General features: G+C 38.1%; 1 pseudogene; it reads left to right on the top strand.

Annotated features, from left to right (window-relative positions):
* The first annotated feature begins 18,641 nt into the window (after window positions 1-18,641).
* Window positions 18,642-19,131, top strand: LOC131488750 (peptidyl-prolyl cis-trans isomerase A-like; annotated as a pseudogene).
* The last annotated feature ends 3,820 nt before the right edge of the window (window positions 19,132-22,951 follow it).

The raw sequence follows: 22,951 nt of genomic DNA, 5'->3' as shown, positions 1-22,951 counted from the left end.
GGAAGAAATGGACAAATTCCTAAACACCTACACGCTTCCAAAACTCAATCAGGAGGAAATAGAAAGCTTGAACAGACCCATAACCAGCGAAGAAATTGAATCAGTCATCAAAAATCTCCCAACAAATAAGAGTCCAGGACCAGATGGCTTCCCAGAGGAGTTCTACCAGATGTTTAAAGCAGAGATAATACCTATCCTTCTCAAGCTATTCCAAGAAATAGAAAGGGAAGGAAAACTTCCAGACTCATTCTATGAAGCCAGTATTACTTTGATTCCTAAACCAGACAGAGACCCAGTAAAAAAAGAGAACTACAGGCCAATATCCTTGATGAATATGGATGCAAAAATTCTCAATAAGATACTAGCAAATCAAATTCAACAGCATATAAAAAGAATTATTCACCATGATCAAGTGGGATTCATTCCTGGGATGCAGGGCTGGTTCAACATTCGCAAATCGATCAACGTGATACATCACATTAATAAAAGAAAAGATAAGAACCGTATGATCCTGTCAATCAATGCAGAAAAGGCCTTTGAGAAAATTCAGCAACCTTTCTTAAGAAAAACCCTCGAGAAAGTCGGGATAGAAGGAACATACTTAAAGATCATAAAAGTCATTTATGAAAAGCCCACAGCCAACAGCATCCTCAATGGGGAAAAACTGAGAGCTTTCTCCCTGAGATCAGGAACACAACAGGGATGTCCACTTTCACCGCTGTTGTTTAACATAGTGTTGGAAGTTCTAGCATCAGCAAAGAGACAACAAAAGGAAATCAAAGGCATCAAAATTGGCAAAGATGAAGTTAAGCTTTCTCTTTTTGCAGATGACATGATATTATACATGGAAAATCCGATAGACTCCACCAGGAGTCTGCTAGAACTGATACATGAATTTAGCAAAGTTGCAGGACACAAAATCAATGTACAGAAATCAGTTGCATTCTTATACACTAATAATGAAGCAACAGAAAGACAAATAAAGAAACTGATCCCATTCACAATTGCACCAAGAAGCATAAAATACCTAGGAATAAATCTAACCAAAGATGTAAAAGATCTGTATGCTGAAAACTATAGAAATCTTATGAAGGAAATTGAAGAAGATATAAAGAAATGGAAAAACGCTCTGTGCTCATGGATTGGAAGAATAAATATTGTCAAAATGTCAATACTACCCAAAGCTATCTACACATTCAATGCAATCCCAATCAAAATTGCACCAGCATTCTTCTCGAAACTAGAACAAGCAATCCTAAAATTCATATGGAACCACAAAAGGCCCCGAATAGCCAAAGTAATTTTGAAGAAGAAGACCAAAGCAGGAGGCATCACAATCCCAGACTTTAGCCTCTACTACAAAGCTGTAATCATCAAGACAGCATGGTATTGGCACAAAAACAGACACAGACCAATGGAATAGAATAGAATAGACCAGACTTTAGCCTCTACTACAAAGCTGTAATCATCAAGACAGCATGGTATTGGCACAAAAACAGACACAGACCAATGGAATAGAATAGAAACCCCAGAACTAGACCCACAAATGTATGGCCAACTCATCTTTGACAAAGCAGGAAAGAACATCCAATGGAAAAAAAGACAGTCTCTTTAACAAATGGTGCTGGGAGAACTGGACAGCAACATGCAGAAGATTGAAACTAGACCACTTTCTCACAACATTCACAAAAATAAACTCAAAATGGATAAAGGACCTGAATGTGAGACAGGAAACCATCAAAACCCTAGAGGAGAAAGCAGGAAAAGACCTCTCTGACCTCAGCCGTAGCAATTTCTTACTTGACACATCCCCAAAGGCAAGGGAATTAAAAGCAAAAATGAACTACTGGGACCTTATGAAGATAAAAAGCTTCTGCACAGCAAAGGAAACAATCAACAAAACTAAAAGGCTACCAATAGAATGGGAAAAGATATTTGCAAACGACATATTGGGCTAGTATCCAAAATCTGTAAAGAGCTCACCAAACTCCACACCCGAAAAACAAATAGCCCAGTGAAGAAATGGGCAGAAAACATGAATAGACACTTCTCTAAAGAAGACATCCAGATGGCCAACAGGCACATGAAAAGATGCTCAACGTCGCTCCTTATCAGGGAAATACAAATCAAAACCACACTCAGATATCACCTCACACCAGTCAGAGTGGCCAAAACAAACAAATCAGGAGACTATAGATGCTGGAGAGGATGTGGAGAAACGGGAACCCTCTTGCACTGTTGGTGGGAATGCAAATTGGTGCAGCCACTCTGGAAAACAGTGTGGAGGTTCCACAAAAAATTAAAAATAGACCTACCCTATGACCCAGCAGTAGCACTGCTAGGAATTTACCCAAGGGATACAGGAGTACTGATGCATAAGGGCACTTGTACCCCAATGTTTATAGCAGCACTCTCAACAATAGCCAAATTATGGAAAAAGCCTAAATGTCCATCAACTGATGAATGGATAAAAAAAATTGTGGTTTATATACACAATGGAGTACTATGTGGCAATGAGAAAGAATGAAATATGGCCCTTTGTAGCAACATGGGTGGAACTGGAGAGTGTTATGCTAAGTGAAATAAGCCATACAGAGAAAGACAGATACCATATGGTTTCACACTTATGTGGATCCTGAGAAACTTAACAGAAACCAATGGGGGAGGGGAAGCAAAAAAAATAAAGAGGTTAGAGTGGGAGAGAGCCAAAGCGTAAGAGACTCTTAAAAACTGAGAACAAACTGAGGGTTGATGGGGAGTGGGAGGGAGGGGAGGGTGGGTGATGGGTATTGAGGAGGGCACCTTTTGGGATGAGCACTGGTGTTATATAGAAACCAATTGGACAATAAACTTCATATATTAAAAAAAATAATTTAATTCCCTTTATCTGTCACAAAATAATAAGACTTTTGCTTAATAAACACCTGTCAAGTGGGGAGAAGATAGCAAAGAAATGGCACATGCTAAAATATATTTATTGATATTCAATTAAATAAAACTAGATGTAGCCTAGCTGAACACACTATTTTTAAAAACTGACTTTTCTCCAAAGACTTGTCCACATAAATTGTCAAGCTTGTCGGACATAATCAACTTTTCAATTTCAATAAAAATAAGCACAGCTGATTGTGTTTTGACAACTTATCAATAAATAATGTTCTTAAAAAAACTTCTGCAGTTGTTAAAAATAGATACAAGACTCCAGGCTCTTGAAATATTTGGTCCTTCTTAATCCTTTCATCATTTTTTTTTTACCACTGTGATGGCAGAGACTATATCTTTCTTATTGAAAAGTGTAATCCCTATAGCTAGCACATTATAAATATTCACAAGGAAGGAATAAGGAAAAAAGGAAGGAAACAGGAATACCACAGAGAGCAAACAGGACTATGTTCATAAAGTATACCAGGAGTTGGCTGGTTAGGACATCAAGGCAGAGATCCACTTCCAGTGCTTGGGCTTATTCACAGCTGCATTCACAAGTAACAATATTCAAAGGTAGTGCACCTATGTCCGCAGGTGTGGTGTGTGTGTGTGTGTGTGTGTGTGTGTGTGTGTGTGTGTGTGAGAGAGAGAGAGAGAGAGAGAGAGAGAGAGAGAGAGAGAGTGAGAGAGAGAGAGAGAGAGAGAGAGAGACATTTCAAGGGTTATCCGTATCTTCTACTGCTTTTCATATATCCCTATGCAATTTATAGTCAATCACCTATAGAAATCAATCAGTAACATAACATCTTTTTGAAAGCAACTTCTTATAACCATTTATGAAAAAATTCAATGTAACAAGTTGATTATGTGAAAAATGATTGGTAACTTTTTCCTATTGTATAAAAGTGATCTTAGCTGTTTAATACCAATCTCTTCAACTCTGCTTCTCCCCATATCAACATTTCTCTGTATCTCCAGTGTTATCCTTTTCTCCTTTCTTCGGCATCTGAGAGGTACGGAAGGCAAACCCCTCCACTTCATCTCCTAGAGCTCCCTCTGAGACTCGATTTCATCAGTAGACACTGCTTTTGCCAGACTCAAATCTTTCATTCTTCTCTCTGGATTTTTCCTTTGTATACCTTTTTACTATGATTGGTTAAAATTCAGAGTTACACTTAGAGTTAGATCTAAAAGCTCAAAGAGTGTTGACAGTCAACCTTAGTCTCTCTCTCTCTGTCTCTCTCCAATGCCTCTTCTGTGTGTGTGTGTGTATCCTCTATAAGTGTTTGTATTCTTTACTTCTGGGTCTTTCATTTTCAAACATTCTCATTATCCTTTGTACATAGAGGGAAAAAATTTCCTCTTTCCTAATGACTGCAGGAAAAAGTCCCCAGAGAGACTTCTTAATCTCCTGGCTGGAGTCATGTGCTTCTCCCTGAACCAAATCCTTTGACCAAAAGATAGAATGCTTTTTTGACTAGGTCTGAGTCACATGGAAATCTTGGAGTACCAGGGAAGAGAGAAGTGTGAATTAGCTACTGATACACTACATGGACAGAGGCTATAAACGAGGTGATCCTGCAAAAGAAAATTATACAGCACAGAAAAAAAAAGTAACAGCCATCATGTGCAAATTTCATTCACTCTCTCTAATCATAAAGCATTCTTTTTTTCAGCAGTGTTTTCCTCCTAGGATAACAGTCTCTTGTTTTATGACTCCAAGTTTCTCAAAGGAAGAATGTGAACTCCACTTCCCATGCATCACCCACTCCCTTCTTTATCCCTTGAAAACTGGCCTCTACTCAAAAATGACATTGACTTCTCACTGCTCACTAATGCTGTTTTCTGCTTTCTGTTCATCAACTTCCTCTCTCTCTCTCTCTACAACATTTGGCAGTTTATCACTCCCTTCTTCAAATTCTTTCCTCCTAAAATTTCCATAACACTCAAATAGCCTCCTTGGTTTATCCCTGTTCTACAATTAGCTCTTCTCTTAATTGCTTCTAAACTTAGAAAGCACAGAAAGGAGTCAGTCTTATTTCTTGTCCTCCTGAAAAAAAAGTTAATATGACAGATTTAGATGCTCATAAATTTTTCCACAATGGCACCTATACATCAACAACCAAAGTAAAAAATCTGAACATTTCTTGAAAATGGATGGGGCACAAAATTTGCCTGCCTTTAAGACAGGCAATATAATTAGTCCTATAATTAGAAATAATCAAGCTAAAAATCATTTAACTCAATTCCATCCTTTTACAAATGAAGTGATTTACCCAACTTCATCCAACTGTTCAAAGACTAAATGGTTCCTAGAACTTAGATTACTCTATTTGAAGTTCAGGGCTTCTCCAATTTATAGCACACAGCATTCCAAATGGTAATGATTCTGGCTTAAGAACTGTATGCCCTCCATGAAGGAATCAACAATTCAGCAATACAAATCCCCTGTAAATATAGCTCGATTACAGCATCCAAGAAATTGCAAGTAAATGGAAAATATATTTCTGAATCTTTATCCTCTTTTTTGTCTTTGTACAAGGAAAACATTCAAGAGTTAGTTTCTAAAAGAGGGATTTATCATGAAAATTCTATGTAAAGCAAGCCATAATTTTGTAGACACTGTCTTAAAGCTATCAAAGCTTTCATGGAATGTTTTAACCCAGACCTGTATTGTATAACTTCTAGACTTTGTATAAATAGTCCGATCTACTTCATATTCAAGTCTGAAATAATTAAGTAATGTTTCTCTTAATATTTAAGTAATGTTTCTTTTGACATTAACTGGTATCTGGTAAGTGACTAACCCATCAACACCTATCAGCTATAGTCTTGGCAAAAAAAAAAAAATAGGGAAAAAAATAGGTAAGTCCATTATGCCAGGATAGAATGATTCTTATAAAATGAGAAACTTTAAATGTAATCAAACTAAAAACTAACCTATTATTGGACTGGCCTTTGTTCCCATGAAACCTGGGTGAGGAATGGTCACTAAAAGGTTTTCTATTAAATGTGACTCTGCTTGTGCATTCAGTTCAGTCAGGTGTAAGAAGCAGACGATGGCTGGCTGAGAAAGGTAATAGAATCAATAGATATTTCCTCTGAAGAGATACATGGCTATAACTTAAAAAGGTATCACTGAATACATTTAGGCACAACTAGAATATGATCTGAGTACAGCCAAAGCTCAAGAGATAGCATGCAGACTCACAAATTTTACTTTGGAGTTAACGGAACTTAGATATTAAGAAGGTCAGTGAATTTGAAGCAGAATAAATACAAGGAAAATCACACCTAGGCATAGAAGTTGGAAACCCAAAAGCAAAAGGAAAACATAAATGAAGAGAAAAATCTTAAAATCAACTAGAGGGGAGCAAAGAAACATTTTCTTCAGGGAAACAACAATGAAAATGGCAGCTGATTTCTCAACAGAAACTACGTCTGCCATAAGAAATTGTAATCGTTTTTTTTTAAGTGCTAAAAGAAAAACTGCCAGCACTAGAATTCTATACTTGGTAAAAAATATCCCTTATGAATGAAAGCAAAAGAAAGATATTCTCAGATAGTCATGAAAGAATTCACTGGAACACAATTTTACTGTAAAAATAAAGGAATTTCCTTGATCCAAATGGAAAATGATTCCAGAAGCATGGAAAACTAACGAAGAATGAACAACACCCAAAAAGATAAATATAGGGAAATATAAAATATCATTGACTGCTTCAGGCAATGATAATAGCAACATTTTGTGGAGTTTATAACTTATGTAGAAGTAAAATATATGACAAAAATGCCAAATAAAAAGTGAATTATTAAAAATAACTTTAAACCATAATCATCATAATTGCAATTGAGTAAGCAATTTTTTTTCCTCCAAAAATCCAACTCCAAAATATCCCTATTTATAATCTCTGCAGCTAAGCTTTTTTGATTGGCTATCCTTTTGGTCACTTCTTCTATCTTTGATTTGCTTTTATATGGTGCTTCTAAAATGAAATAACAGTGGATAAATTAAACTTATCCTAGGAATAAATATTACCATGAGAAATCAATGTTTTATATAGCAGGTTTTTATGTCCTCCTTCCCATTTTAAGGCATACTGTTTACTGGATTCCACAGTTCCACAGTGATATGCACTAAAAGAAATAACCCAGTGAGGTCTGTTTATGGAGAATGTAGTTCACAGAAAACTTTTCTTTTAACTCAGGACCAGTCTTCTGAAAAGGTGTTTTGTTGTTTTTTCTTTTTTTTAATTTGATTAACAATGTGAATTATGTATCTTATCATATTAACTTCTTTTCCTTATTTACTTGAAAGCTCAGAGCCAAATTTGTGGTTCTTTTCTAGACAGTGTAGAAATATATATACCCTGCAATTTATGTATATTCAGCCTTGATTATACTTACATTTTTCTCCATCTTTAATTTCCTTTTACTAACATTTCCTCCTCTACTTTTATATGTAATCCTAGTAACTTCGATGTTTCTTTATGTTACTGTAAATCCTTTTTTAGAACAAGCAAAGGAAGAAATAATTACATACGTAGGTACATATGTAGATATATACACATGTACTCATCCTGGGTTTTTTCAAGCATTTTCTCACTAACTCATCACAAACAAAAGAGGAAATGCTTAGTATATCCATTTTTCAAATGAGAACACAGAATCAGTGACTAGCCCCAAATCACACAATAAACAGGTAAAGCCAGAATTCTCCCCTTTGCTCCAAAGCCCATAATTTTTCTTTTATGACATATTACAGCTTTCGTTTGCCTACTGTACCATTCACTTATTCATTCATTGAAAGCATATATATTTACTACGTACAATGTTGCAGACTGTGGGGTATCATTCAAAGTGAATCATTCAAAGTGTCCCTCTCACGCAGCTTACAGGCTCTGTCCTATAACATTAGGTTTCTTTTACAGGAATGTCTGGTTTGGTAAACTGGATTATAAGTGCTTAAGACAGAGATGCTATTGTGCACAGCTCTGTACCATGGTCCCCCAGGAGCTGTGCCACAGTGCTTATCTACATTTCTTCAGTCAGCTTTAGAATAAAAAGTTACAAAAACAATGAGGCATCGGCATGGCGATTAGTGGAAGATTTTTCTAAGTAATCCAAAAAATTATTCCCATGATAGCAGATGTTATGAAGCAATACTGAGTTTCACTTTTACCCAGTGAGAGGGAAAATACACAAAGCCTAACCAAATTATGTCAAATTGCACTGAACAAAAGGCAGTTTTAGAAACTACATGTCAATCTGCTATGGCTTTGGGGGAACCCCAGATTCCCTTCATAACTCAATGTCTTGCTATTTATTACCCTCTCAGAAGGAGTGTGAACAATGGCTGAGTATGGGTTTGAGTGGTTAATGAGATGCTGTCAGGCAAAGAGAAATGGTCTCATTTTAGCCCATTACTCAAACTCTGCATACCAAACCCTTGTTTCTGAATGTATCATGTGACTAAGGGACACACAATAATTTACTAAAAAGGGGCCTACTGAGATTATATAAGAAGAGAAACTGGGGATTTTTCTCAAGGGTCCAGGAACAATGCCCACAACCCATACAGCTCTGAGCTTTGTCATGAAGAACCCAAAGCCAGTGGAGATGTGCCAATCAACACACCAAGCCCTCACACAGGTTGTCCTCTCTGTGACTGTTTTAACCACTCTTCAAGGGGTAAGAATTCATCATTTCAGGGAGAGAAGATGAGTTCTTTGAGCAATCGAGAAGTCTCTTTTCTGAATGGAAAGGGGTAGTTTTCTAGTGCTCATAAGCATTAAGGAGGCACAGATCCTACTCTGTCCCACTTTAAGAATTCACTCTTTTATCCTTCAAAACATAGAGAGAAGTGGTTTCATTAAAAGAGAATGTGTTTTTCAGAGATTTAAAGCACAGCATAAAAACCATAATCAATAATATTGTAATAAGTGTGTGTGTGGTAAAAAGTTACCAACTTTTTTCATTTGTAGACTGTCTGCCCATAGTAAGTGCTCAAAAAATATTATTTTTAAGTTCTTTCTCTTCTTATTAAAATCCCTGCTAATGAGAAAATGTGATAACAGGGGACTGTGTGGCCTAAGGTAGGTCTCACTGGGGTAGATATTTTGAATGATAAAAGGCCAAGTTACCAAGAAAGAAAAAAACTATGTTCCTACCTTAAATAAACAAGTCTGGGGCACCTGGGTGGCTCAGTTGGTTGGGCAACCGACTTCGGCTCAGGTCACAATCTCGCCGTCTGTGAGTTCGAGCCCCGCGTCGGGCTCTGTGCGGACAGCTCAGAGCCTGGAGCCTGCTTCGGATTCTGTGTCTCCCCCTCTCTCTTCCCCTCCCCTGCTCATGCTCTGTGTCTCTCAATAATAAAAAAATGTTAAAGAAAAAAAATTAAAAAAAAACAAGTCTGAGGATAAAATAGGTTATATGGTAAAGCAGAGGATTAAACTGTAACATCCTAAGTAAATAGAAATAGTGGTGCTGTCTTAGCTACTGGCATAGTCCACTAAAGACACAGTGTGGGGAATGTTCTGGCCAATCTTGAAAGATTATCCAGAAACTGTGCTGATGTTCTTCCTACATTATCTCACCTTTTTCTTCACAGCAAGCCCCAGAGGTGAACATTATCCCACCCATTTAATATTAGAAGAAACTACAGCCTGACGTGACAAGTAACATGCTGATATTCCCACAGCCAACACACCTATCTCAAGCTTCTCTGAGCCTCTATAGCCTCTACGTCTCCCCACATAGCCTCCCAGATGCAGACAAGACCAGGAATGAGAGAATGACAAAAAAAAAAAAAAAAAAAAAAAAAAAAAAAAAAAAAAACTTTAGAAAGTTTCAAATAAAATCCTGAGCTGAAAGAAAGCTTCCTGTACTAAGAAACCTAGTCATTCTGACCAGGCCAAGCAGCTGAAAAATATGTGTCTGTGAGCTCTGTGAGGAAAATGAGATGTGTACCTTCCATAGTGAGAGGGAGAGACTCCAATTATCGTTAGAACTCTGATTTCAGAGCTAACTGGCTCCCACTTGGTCACTGTTGATCCAGAAGGTCATTGTCCTCACTCTTCAGAGAATTCAGGGAGACTAGGAGATTCAGCACCCCTTCCCTAGTCTTTACCTCTCACAGGTCCACCTGCAGAAGCTCCCTAGGCTTCTCTAATTACTGCAGAGTATCTCATGGCAATTCTGTCCAAGAGTCTACCCCCAAAATTTAAGAACTTAGGCATCTAGGGAAAACCTTGGGGGCCCACTGGCCATAAAACACACAAAAAGCAGATATAAATGATTGAGGTCACAAGCGACTTAATTATTTTTCTGCTTCATTAAGTGACTGTTAAAAGAAGTTGGCTCCTCATGTGACCTCCCATGAAAGAAAGCAAAACCAAAATCATTCTTACAATAGTTTTCATATTTTCATCATATTTCAATCATATTTTCAATTTCCCTTGCCACCTGCCCCCCCTTCCTTTCTGCAGAGGGCAAGTGTCTCTCAGGACACAGCTCCAATTCTGCAATAGGACTGTGGCTTCACTCCTCAGTGCTACTGTCAGAATGACCCAGTGAATGGGAGATGGGGAAGAAAAACAAATCTCCATTGTTTCAGCACCAGAACAAGCCAGTGCTTAATCTTATGCAAACATAATTACTTTCACTTAAACAAAAAGGGGAAACAAATGAAAAGAAAAAAAAAAACTTGTTTACAGCATAGGCTGTCTGCTCAGAAATAAACAATTATGTGGGCATCAGATAAGCATCATGTTCCTCCTCTCAGTTGCTGCTCTTTAGAAACAAATCTGAAAGGCATTTAAGGAGAAGGTTAGGAACAGAAGCTCTGAGTCTTAACTATTCTCTATTTATCTTCACCAGTCCGCACCACTGCTTAATTCTTGAGTTTGAACATAAATAGAAGGTTGGTACTTTGAGAAACAGCATTAGAGTTGGGTGTCATGAAGAGAAACATTTAAATTCTTTTTCCATTGACTTTTGCATGGCATTGATCCCTTTGATATTCCCAGAGAATGTGCCAGAAGGAATATTCATTTATTCATGAAACAAATATTTATAGCCCACCTGCTCTGTAACAGGTACTGTACTTGGGTGAGCAACACGGAAATGAGGACCATCCTATGGCAGACAGTCCAGCAGAAAGAAAAAAAAAACATGGAACAAATAATTATGCAAATAAGTATAGGCAAGAATATGTTGCTACTATAGTATGTAACAAAGAAGCCTAAACCATTAACAGAGTGGTAGAGAGGAGTGGTCAGGAATAGATTTTCTAAGGAAGTTTCAACTTAGCTAAGACCTTAAGCATGAGAAGAAGTCAACCAGGCAAATGGAAAGAGTTGGGGGGAGAACTACATGGAGTGACACTTGAATTCGAAAACTCTGAGAAGGACCAGAGAAAGGAAGGGTTGCAATATGCTTAAGAAGGTGAAAAGTCTGTATATTGGTTTCCTAGGGCTGCTATATTAAATTACCCCAAAGCAAGTGGCTTAAATCAACAGAAACTTATTCTCTCACAGTTCTGGAAGCCAGAAGTCCTAAGTCAAGGTGTTGGCAGGACTACGTTCTTTAAGGAGGCTGGACAGGAGACTCCTTTCTTGCATATTACTCTTTATAGCGGTTTCAGATGTTCCTTGGCTTGGGACACTGTAACGCCAGTCATTGCTCCCATCTTTACATGGTCTTCTCTTCTGTCTCTAATAAGGACACTTGTCATTGGATTTGAGGTCAACCTGGTTAATCCAGTATGACCCTCATCTTGAGATCCTTCATTTTATCTGTAAAGACCTTTTTCCCAAATTAGGTCATATTCATGGGTTCTGTTGGCTACGACATGGACATATATTTTGGAGACCACAATTCAATGCACTATAGTTAGTCAGCATTGTTGAAAAGTAGCAAGTGTAGCAGTTAAGAGAAGTGGAGCAAGATAAAGCCAGAGACAGAGGCTCTCTGTATATGCCTTTGAGGCCTTGCTGAGTATATCAGTTTTCTATTGCTGCATTAACTAATAACCACAAAGCTAATGGCTTTAATAACATCTATTTATTATCTCTCAGTTCTGTGGGCCTGAAGTCTGGGCACAGTGTGGATCAACTGGGTCCTCAGCTCAGGACCTCACAGAGCTGAAGACAAGGTATCCATTAAGCTGGGCTCTCATCTCAAGGCTCTAAAAAAGCTCACTCAGGTTTTAGACAGACTTCAGTTCCTTACACACATGGGCCCTTTCAGGTACAAGGCAACAACTACATATTGAATTCTCATATTTCAAATTTCTGACTTCCACTTCTGCTACTATCCTGAGAAATATTTCTGTTTCCAAGGTTTCATGAGATTATGTTTGGCTAGCCAAGATTATCCACGAAAAAGCGCTATTTTAAGGTCAGATGACTAGTAATCTTAATTACATCTATCAAGTTCCTTATGCCATGACACATAAATATAGCTTTCTAAACTTCTCTTTGGTAGCACTATCAACAAGTTTTTAAGGAAATTGGAAATATTCAGAGAAAAATCCTAACCTTTGATGTCACAGGAAACAGATAAGATTTTCCTCAATATACTCCTTGGTCAGCAACAAAATACTGAACTGTCTGGAACCTAGAGTTGATTTTCTGCATCATTTCAATTAATAGTTTCAACAAAAGACTTCATTTCTAATAAAGCAATGGAGCCCCTTATCATAGCTTGAACTAAAATTCCAAGTTATCATCATCCAAAACAAAGACATTCAGCTTATAAGTCAAGACTCAAACATCAGTTTTTAGTCTGTACTGTTTTTGTCAATACTAAAAACATGCCCATGAGAAAACAGGTGGGAGAAGTAATGTGGAAGTGAATTTGAAATCTAGAATATTTTGATGCTATTAGCCACATTGAGATTTGCAAAACCAACTGCCCTGAATCCTGAAAAATGAAATAGATTGTTTTAATCCAATGTTAGAGTAAAAGCAAGAGCTTATAAGAGGAGAAACATCAAAAATGTAAGCTCTCCTATGTGGTCATGAATTTTATGAAGTGAACAAAAGCACCACCAGAAGTGAAGAAAAATGTAAAAACTACTTGAATAAGTAGTTTTCAAAGCTCAAAGAGCTATGGCCAACACTTTATATTTATTAAATGTCCCCTTTCATTTAAAACCTATGTCAAGTCACATAGTCACTCCCTCCTTGATGCTCCTGTTTGTATATCAGTCCATACCCTCAGACTATAAAATCTTCCTATGGCGAGCACTACAAAAATGCTTACAGCATGAATGCATTTCCTTCCCCACCCTAGTATCAAAGATGTTCCTACTAAGCCCAACCCAAATTCATGACCTCTCTTTTCCACAACTATGGTAGTTACGTGGGAAATACTCATTTGATATCCGTTATGTATTGCTTTATATTTTTATTTTATCATGTGTGTGTGCCTTATTTCCCCCACTAGACTGTCAATTCCTTGACAACTAAAATTAGAATTACAGACTCTGTGTCTATAAAATGAAGATGATCTTTTCTATCCTAGAAGGCTGTCATGAGATAATTCAGGTGAAAATACATAGACCAGTAACTAACATGGAGAAAATTATTATTAGCTTTCATTTCCTCTCCATTTTTATAATTTTGTATTCCTCACGATTCTTACTACAGTATCTTGCACATAGTAGGTGCTCAACAAGTGCATGCTGATGCACTGTGTGCGATTCAAGTTCAAGGAAAAGTTAACGTAGGTCAAAGATTGAAGGGCAAGGTCTAGGAATTGTGGCTTACTTGAGGAAACAGGAGTTCTGCTCTTGACATTGGCTCCAGCAATTGATAATTGGATAACTGGGCTATTATCATTATTTAAAAAGCTAGAACAAATTTTTAACATGTAATAGTACTGTGGTATTTTAAACATAATCAGAAAGACAGCATGTTCAATAAAAGACGTGAAGGGGGAAAGCCAGAATTCTGTCCAAATAGAAAATGAAATGCTGCTTCCACGCAAGGTTAGGATGGTTTGGGTCATTAAGCAGAGTTTGGATTTTATTTAACAAGTAAGGATGAGAGGCGTCTGGGTGGCTCAGTCAGTTATGCATCCGACTCTTGATTTTGGCTCAGGTCATGATCTCAGGGTTCTTGAGATCGAGAGTTGCGTCGGACTCTGGGCTGCTTGTGATTCTCCCCTTCTCTCCGCCCCTCCCCCACCTCAAAATAAATAAATAAACTTTAAAAAACATTTAAAATAAAGGAAGGATGATAAGAGATAAAGAGATACCTTCAAGGCCATCCACTGATCAGCAAGTTTCAAAGTGCTGACCTTATATACTAGAGCATATAACACAGCTAGCTCTCCACACTTTCTCTCCTTGTTATCTAACTCCATGGGCAGAGCCTTCTTGCTCAATGGTTTCTGACGGGTGCTTCCACCACTGCAGAAAGCAGTGGGTCTGAATGGGAAATTAGGACCTCATAACAATAACAAAAAAGTCACACTCAAATCTATTCCATTAACCTATTGCAACTTTACATTCCCCTAAACCTATTGTAAATGAATAATATGACAAAGGAACTCTCACAGACATACAAATGACAATCTCAGGAAAATCATGCTATTTGTTTCCCAAAGAAACCTTCTTTGAGAAAGTAATTGTTGAGGCTTAAAAGACACTGAGAGAGGAGAAATAATGAAGAGGAAATGTGGCATCGGGGGAGAGAGGGGGGGAGTTAAAATGAAAGGGGACACACAGAATCTGTGAGATATATTTAAATCTCAGAACCAAACTAGCTATCCAGAGGGAGCTGCTTTTCATCTTCTGAATTGACACAAGCCTTCTGAAACCTCTGTGGCTTTGACCTTTCATTATTGCAGAACACAGCCACCTGCCTTCACCCCTCACCCGAGCCTCTCAGCTGAGGTGCGGGAGCCGATGCCCTCAGCCACTCTGCAATAGCATGAGGCTTTTGCTGTTCTCACTTCAAAACTGGCCAGATCGTGAGATGCGAGTCTTGCAAGAAAAGGTTTTTCTCTCAGCGCCAGTGTTTTTGGTGAGAGATGTAATACATCAAAGCAGAGAAGAGATGCAATCATGCAGGGAATGATTTCAAAAACTTTAATGAACCGTTTAAAATAAACTCATTTGAAGGTAATTTAACAACACCACTTTTACAATTAAAAATACTATTTTAGCATGCAAATGCAGAACATTAGTCCCATGTCAGGATGGAAAATGAAGTGAAACTGAGGGGCTTTTGAAACACGAATGCCATCTCAGTAATTTCTCATCACTCCACGGTGCTCTTAGGCAGCCTAATGAAAGAATGAATTAATTTAAACAACATTTTGTTGGAGCAATGGGGTTTGAGGAATTAAATTAACTTGATGGTTAGTTGTAAGAGCCAGGCTTGGAACTGGCATTATATTGTTACTAAAATTAATTTCTATCCTTTCCTAAGTTTTATTTGGATATTTCTTGTACTTATTCCTAAAGTATCAACCAAGGGTTTCGGCAATTAGCAGAATCCTTCATCAGTCCTGTTTGATATATTAACATTTGCTTGGAAATGTGTAGGTTGAGGCAAAATGATACTCTGGAAAAACAAACCGGACTCCAGATGTTGCCCCCAGGAATTAGAGTAGCAGCTGAGTCTGACTTTGAAGGGTAATAGGAATAATAAGCTGGCACATGGACTAAGCCAAAAACAGCGATTCTGTCAAAAACAGCTGACAAATCACATTCACGTTATACATCCATGGCTGTTCCAGGTTACAGATCTCAGCATTGCTAAGATGGGCTGCAGGTTATGGGCAATTCTCAACACACTGGCTTCAACATACAAGTTCCTTTCACACTTAAAAGTATATCGGCATGCCATTAGCAAAAGTGACATTATATGAACTTCTGTAAACTCAAAAATTTCAATGGTAAGTCATGAATGTTGTAACTTAACTGCTACAAAAAATAAAATAGGTTAAAAATAATAGGTGTTAATATGTCAGGTAATAACTTATTGACATGCACAGTTTCTGCTGCAAAGTATTTTTCTTTCTATAAATCTAACCCTAGTTTTTTAAGACCAGCCTCACAAGAGAATATTGAAATCACATGCTGTCTTGATAAAAACAATACTACTGCTAATAATATTTACCATGACTGATGGTGTTGAGTCACACATTCCAGGCACAGTTTGCATTCTCCATGAAACTCCACATAAACCCTCCAAGAAAATAGTCCCCATTTTGAGGAGAAACAAACTAGCATTCAAACTTGTCCCGGATTCTGCAGCTGGCATATGGAAGAACTAGGATTTGATTAAAGGTCTACAGCCACTGTGATGTGGTAGTCAAAAGCCACCAATGTCCACTGTCCCATGGAAGAAAAACATCAAGATGTTAATGTGGTGATTTCATTTTTAATTCCTTGCATGCAAGCCTTCATAATCCAAACAAGGACCGTTCTCTTTCAAAGAGCTGTCTTGGGAGGCTACACACATATTCTTGCCAGGATGCGTTTGCTCTACGGAGAAGACCTTCAAATCCAATGTGTGGGTCACATAAGAAAAGGTCTCGTTTCTTCCCAATTTCCTGATGATTATGCAAATGCAATTTAAAGATGGGATCTCCATCTTGATCACCCACCTCATCTTTGTATAAAGTTTTCAACAAGGGCTTACAACATGTTTTGAGCATTATTGAGAATTATTAAAACATGCACATAACATCTGAGAAGACTATTTTGAAGGACATAACAGATGTTCAAAATTTTAAATTCTAATATATCTATTTTTTATAGTCTTTGTTTTTAGAGTAGTTTTAGGTTCATAGCAATATTGAGCAGAAGGTACAGAAAATTCCCATATACCACTTTCTCAATACAGTTTCCCCTATTACTAACATCTGCATTTGTGTTGTGCATTTTATACAATTGATGAACCAGTATTGATGTGTTATCATTAACTAAATTGTATAGTATACATTAGTGTTCACTCTCTGTACAATACAGTTCTATGGTTCTTGACAAATGGATAATGTCACATATCCATTAGAATATGACCCAGAATAATTCCTCTGCCCTATAAATCTTATGTGCTTCAACTATTCATTCCTCTCTCCCTACCCCGAAGCCACTGGTAACCACTAATCATTTTACTGCCTCCAGAGTTCTGCCTCTTCCAGAACGTCATAGAGTTGGAATCATGCAGTATGTCACCTTTTCAGATTACCTTCTTTCACTTAGCAATATTCATTTAAGTTCCACCCATGTCATTTTATGGCTTTACAGCAACATGTTAAAAGGAAAAGTACAAGGATGTTTATCCTCTGTCTTATATGTGCATTTCAAATAAGTGCATTGGGAAAAAGACTGGAAGGGGTTGGATTAAATGCACTAGAATGGGGGGGGGGCGGGGTCATGGTATGTGGTTTCTTCTGCCTATTTCCAGATTTTGGTTTTGCAATTTTATAGAGCTATGTCTTAAAACACTGTTCATAAAAGCAAAGAAGGAAATCAATCATATCTCCTTATTGCTCTTTTCCACTTATTTAAGCATTCTAGTTAAATGCTTTTCTCTCCCACCTCTTTCCCCATATCTGGTTTATTTGTGCTGAGAATTAAAATTATGTGCATCCTTTGACCGAGAGAGGGGAAAAGGTAACAAAGAGAAGAATATAAAAAAGGCAAGAGAAAGAAACATGTTTGGGAAGAGTCAGTAATGTTTCAGATAAACCCGTGAGTATTCATAGCCCCCCTGCAGATATATAAATGCTTATGGCCAAAGAATACAAACATCATGTCAGTGAATTAAATGTAACTTAGTCCTGCTGAGCAGTGTCTCCAATTCAGAAAAATCACACCTCTCAGCCCAAGTCAAGTCAAAGGTAGTTCTTACTACAGCTGTGGTACATTGAGCCCTTTCTTCACGTCAGAGATCATGCTAAGCACTTCACGCACATTACTTTATATGATCTTCCCAGCGCTACTATGAGACAGACACTTAACAGATGAGGTTGAAAAAGAAAGTTGGATTCAAACCCAGACTGGACTCAAAAGCCTAATCATATCTAGTAGATACTGCCGTGGGTTACAATATGTGAAATCTATACACCTTCTTATCACCAGTCTAATCTTGTACTCTAGAGCCAAGAGTTACCCTGGAGGGGAGGAGGGAGAATGTCTGGACCAAAGACCAGCATTTAGACTGTCCCAGAGGTTTCCCATGCAAAATGGGAGAATTCAGTAATTAATGTATCTTTAAAAGCCCTTGAATAGATATACTTCACACCCAAGATTCCCTGCCTGGGTGCACCATGAAGGGTTGTGCAGACAATCAAACCTAGATGCAAATCCCAACTCTACCTCTCTACTTCCACGTGGCTGCTCTCATCTTCAATTGCTTTAATCTACAAACTGGGGATCAAGTAAAGGGGTTACTGAATAAAAATCCACTCAACGGGTCCTTTAATTTAAAAATGTAATGAAGCTCTTTATGGTGCAAAAATAGAAACTTGAGGCTCAAAACAGTTGGCACCGAGTGGCATCTATGCCATACAGTTCCTGTATACACCACCTAGTGAAGTGACCTTGGGCAAATTCTTAACCTCTGCATCTCTACTGCATCATCCACAGAATGGGGATATTAGGGCCTGGTCCTATAGGTTTTTATGAGGATTAAAATAGATAACTATAGGCCTTACAGTTGTTGCCACCCCAGAGCCACCCACACCACCCAGCCACGGTCAACCCCACCATGTTCTTTGACATCACTATAGATGGCAAGACCTTGGGCTGGCTCTCCTGTTTGTAGACAAAGTTCCAAAGACAGCAGAACACTTTCGTGCTCTGAACACCAGAGAGAAAGGATTTGGTTATAAAGTTGCCTGCTTTCACAGGATTTTTCCGGGATTTATGCACCAGAGTGGTGACTTCACATGCCATAATGGCACTGACAGCAAGCCCAACCATGGGGAGAAATCTGATGATGAGAATTTCATCTGGAAGTACATGGGTCCTGGCCTCTCATCCATGGCACATGCTAAACCCAACACAAATGGTTCCCACTTTTTCATCTGCACTGTCAACACAGTGGTTGCTTGGATGGCAAGCATGTGGTCTTTGGCAAGGTGAAAGAGGGCAGGAATACCGTGGAAGCCATGGAACGCTCTGGGTCCAGGAATGGCAAAACCAGGAAGAAAAGCACCACTGCTGACTGTGGACAAATCTAATAAATTTCACTTGTGTTTTATCTTAACTACCAGGCCATTCCTTCTGTAGCTTAGGAGAGCAACCTTTTACCCCTACCTGCTCAAAATATCCTATAATCTTTGTGCTCTCAAAAAAAAAAAAAGAGTATTTTCTTTACTCTTCTCCAAGTCTAGCTGAATTGCAGAGTCAAGTTTATGATTATGAAATAAAAACTAAACAACAACAAAATAAATAAATCAAATGGGTAACTATATGGTAAGAGTAATGAGTTATAGTCCTCAGATTGGTTTTTTTTTTAATGTTTATTTGTGAAAGTGAGAGTGAGCACCAGCAGCAGAGGGGTAGGGAGAGAGGGGAACAGAGGATCAGAAGTGGGCTCCATGCTGACAGCATCGAGCCCAATGCGGGACTCGAACTCATGAACTGTGAGATCATGACCTGAGCCAAAGTTGGATGCTCAACCAACTGAAGCACCCAGGTGCCTCCTCAGATTGGTTTTAGTGAGGCTATTTCTCCAAGGATTTGGGGGAAGAGGGTTTAATTATCAACACAAGAGTCAGTAACTCAGAGGCTTTTCCTATGATATGAGTGAAGCTCATTCTCTTAAAACACTGGCATTGCAGCAAGGACAAGGGAGTTGGAAGCAATGGCCAGGTATGTTACAGTGGAGAAGTCAAGGTCAGGGTGAGGAGAATATGTGACCCACATCGCATGTATAGTGCATATTCTAATCAGCATAATGTAGAAGCAGTGGTTTGCTGTCAGGGACGATTATCAACATAACCCTTGAATCAAACCCCAGTGTCACCATTTAGCTTTGAATTCTTAAAAAATCTATTAAACTCTTGTGAGCCACTGATTCTTCATAGACATAATAGGATTAATAAGACACTCCGGATAGAGTTGTTTTGAGGATCATATTAAGAGCAGTAACACATGTATATTACCTAGAAAATGACTAGCTGACCTAAAATGGGCGTTTATTAGCTTTATGCCTCTGTGGAGCTAATTTTGCGAACAGGAGAAAATTAAAGACCTACAGAGATCTACAAATCATTCCCGCCAGAAAAGTTATATCATCACACTCTATTTACTCTGCTCAAGTCCTCCTTAACAAGCTAGAACATTGTGCGTAAGCTTGAGTCATGTATTTAAGAAAGACATAGCAAGGAACTGGCTATCCATTGTACTTTGACCCAGTGGGATCTTTCTTGTTTCACCCATTCAATCAGTCTTTAAACCTTTCTTTTCTAATTGGGATATGCTTTTTCTCACTAAATTTCATTTCCATGACTCCAATTTTCCCTCACAACCATAGGTCAGTGGGACCAGAGACCCAGGGAGCACTGGATGTTGGCTTTCATAAATGGAACCAACACTGCAATGACCCTCCTTTCCACATCAGGGGAAAACTTCTCCCCAGTTCAAGAAAATCAACTCAGCTCCTACCAAACTGGCTTATTTTAAGTGAACTCAGTTTTTCAATACTTAATTTGAAACTGAAGGTGAACACAACCCCCAGTGTCTGTGAGAACCATCTGGTGGCAACCTCCCTGCTGATGCCCCAACCTGCCTACTTAGATTTCTGCATGGTTCTTTTGGGTCCGGGCATTGAGATCTAGCCGTGAACTTAAATAGTGTTTGGGTAAAGCCAACTTTTCACAAGTTTCTCTCAGCCCCTTCTTTCAACATGGAGTCCTGAATTCATTTCCTTAATATTATATCAGAATCTTTTGATCTAAGACCACTTTTCCCACCTGATGCCAAGAACTACTGCTTGGTGTTAGGTACTATCTTTCCTCCTGCAGACTGACATCTTAGAGAGAAATTCTTATAACAAACTAAACTTCCATTTTTCCCAAACACCTTAAAAGTAAGCTATGCAACCTCACTCCCACTAGGATGGTTACTATAAAAACCAAAACAAAGCAAAATGACAAGTGTTGGTGAAGTTATGGAGAAATTGGAATTCTTGTGCACAACTCATATGCATTGGTGGGAATGTAAAATGGTGTGGCCACTATAAAATCAACATGAAAATGCTTCAAAAAGTTAAAAATAGAATTACTATATGATCCAAGAATTATACTTCTGAGTGTATAGACACACACACACACACAATCGAAATATTATTCATTCTTAAAGGGGAAGAAAATTCTGATACATACTACAACAAAGATGAATCTTGAGGACATTGTGATAAGTTAAATGAACCAGCCACAAAAAGGCAAATACTGTATGATCCTACTTACATGAAGTACCTAGAGACGTCAAATTCACAGACAGTAGGTAGAATGGTTGTTTCCAGGGCCTAGGGAGAGGAAAGTGGGGGTTGCTATTTAATGGGTAAAGAGTTTCAGTTTTGCAAGATGAAAAAAATTCTGAAGAGTGTTTACACAATAGTTTATACATTTAACACTACTGAACTGCACACTTAAAAATGGATAAAATGACAAATCTTATGTGTATTTTACCATCATTAAAAATTTTAAGCTATTCACCTTGCTGGTCACTTTTCTCCTGTGCTTATCACAGGCATTGCTGTCCCACTAACTTGTAACTTGGTCTATAGCTCACCCTGTGGACATTCCCGCTGGGCCAGGTAGCTGGAACCACAGTGAGATTGACACACAGGTCCCTGCAAAGAAATACATTGCCACTGAAGATAGAATAAAAATTGTAGAAAGAATTCATGCCATCTGTCAGGTTAAATAATGTTAAGGAATGAGAATACAAAGCTAAAGATGGAAGGGAGGGAGAAGGAAGGAAGGAAGGAAAAGTGAATTCCTTTTGCTCACAAAGGGAATTAAGGGAGAATGAGAGGGCTTTGCAAATATGCTGAGAAAGAGAGGCTCAAGAGAAAATGAGCTTCCTAATGAAAGAGGAAGCATACTAAATTAATTATGCCTTTGAAATATTGACCTCATTCCTTAAAGCTATTGCAACCCTGAAAAGCAAGAAAAGGCATTTGGGTGAGTCAGAAGTAATGGAGCCTGTGAGGAATGAGCCATCTATCAAGACCAATAAGGGATGTTTCGAGAACTGGAACAAATGCACATCACCAGGCCCCAGTGTCTCACTTATGGGCAATCAATTGAATTAGCACTTAGAATTTCTCTTCTAAAAAGAAATATAAACACATTCTGAAATACAAACACCAGGGAATAGCAAGGTAGACTTCATGGCCCAAAGTAAAAAGACCCCTGAAACTACAGACTTCTTCATCTGATGGCTCTAATAATAGACACAAAATATAAAAATATCAAGGCCCTCATTAAAATGAACACTCCACCGAGCCTCGGGGGTTTTTTTTCAATCAAACTGATAAAATAAGCGTATTCATTCTTGGAACTCTTATTAAATCCCCTTTTTATTATTTATTAACTGAACAACTTGAGCAAGTTACTTTCTGAGTTTAACTTTTTTAGTTCAATTTTCTTCTCTTTATGTTTTACTTAAGGAGTTTTTTTGAAGAGTGCCTCACTATTCATCGTTCTTACCATTCCATCTAGAATTGATAGATTGTCCCCATCTCTTCCTGAATCTGTTTGCTTGAATGTGTTTCTCTGAAAAGTCACTGTGTTCACCTGGCATGGGGACTCACTGTGGGCATAGGTTGGGTGGCACAGGAAAGCTCAGGTTCAAATACCAGTTTTCCACTTACTAATTGTGGGAGCTAAGGCAAATCATGTGCTTCTCCATACCTCTGTTTCCTCAACTACAATATGGGGAAAATGAGGCTGATCTTTCAGAGCTACTGTTAAGGACTAAATGAGATTATATATATAAAGGATTTAAAATAGTGGACGATCAACAGCCAAGCACTCACAGAAAGGTAGT

Source organism: Neofelis nebulosa, chromosome 10 (genome assembly GCF_028018385.1).
Source record: "Neofelis nebulosa isolate mNeoNeb1 chromosome 10, mNeoNeb1.pri, whole genome shotgun sequence".
NCBI lineage: Eukaryota > Metazoa > Chordata > Mammalia > Carnivora > Felidae > Neofelis > Neofelis nebulosa.
This window is presented reverse-complemented; position numbering and strand designations above follow the sequence as displayed.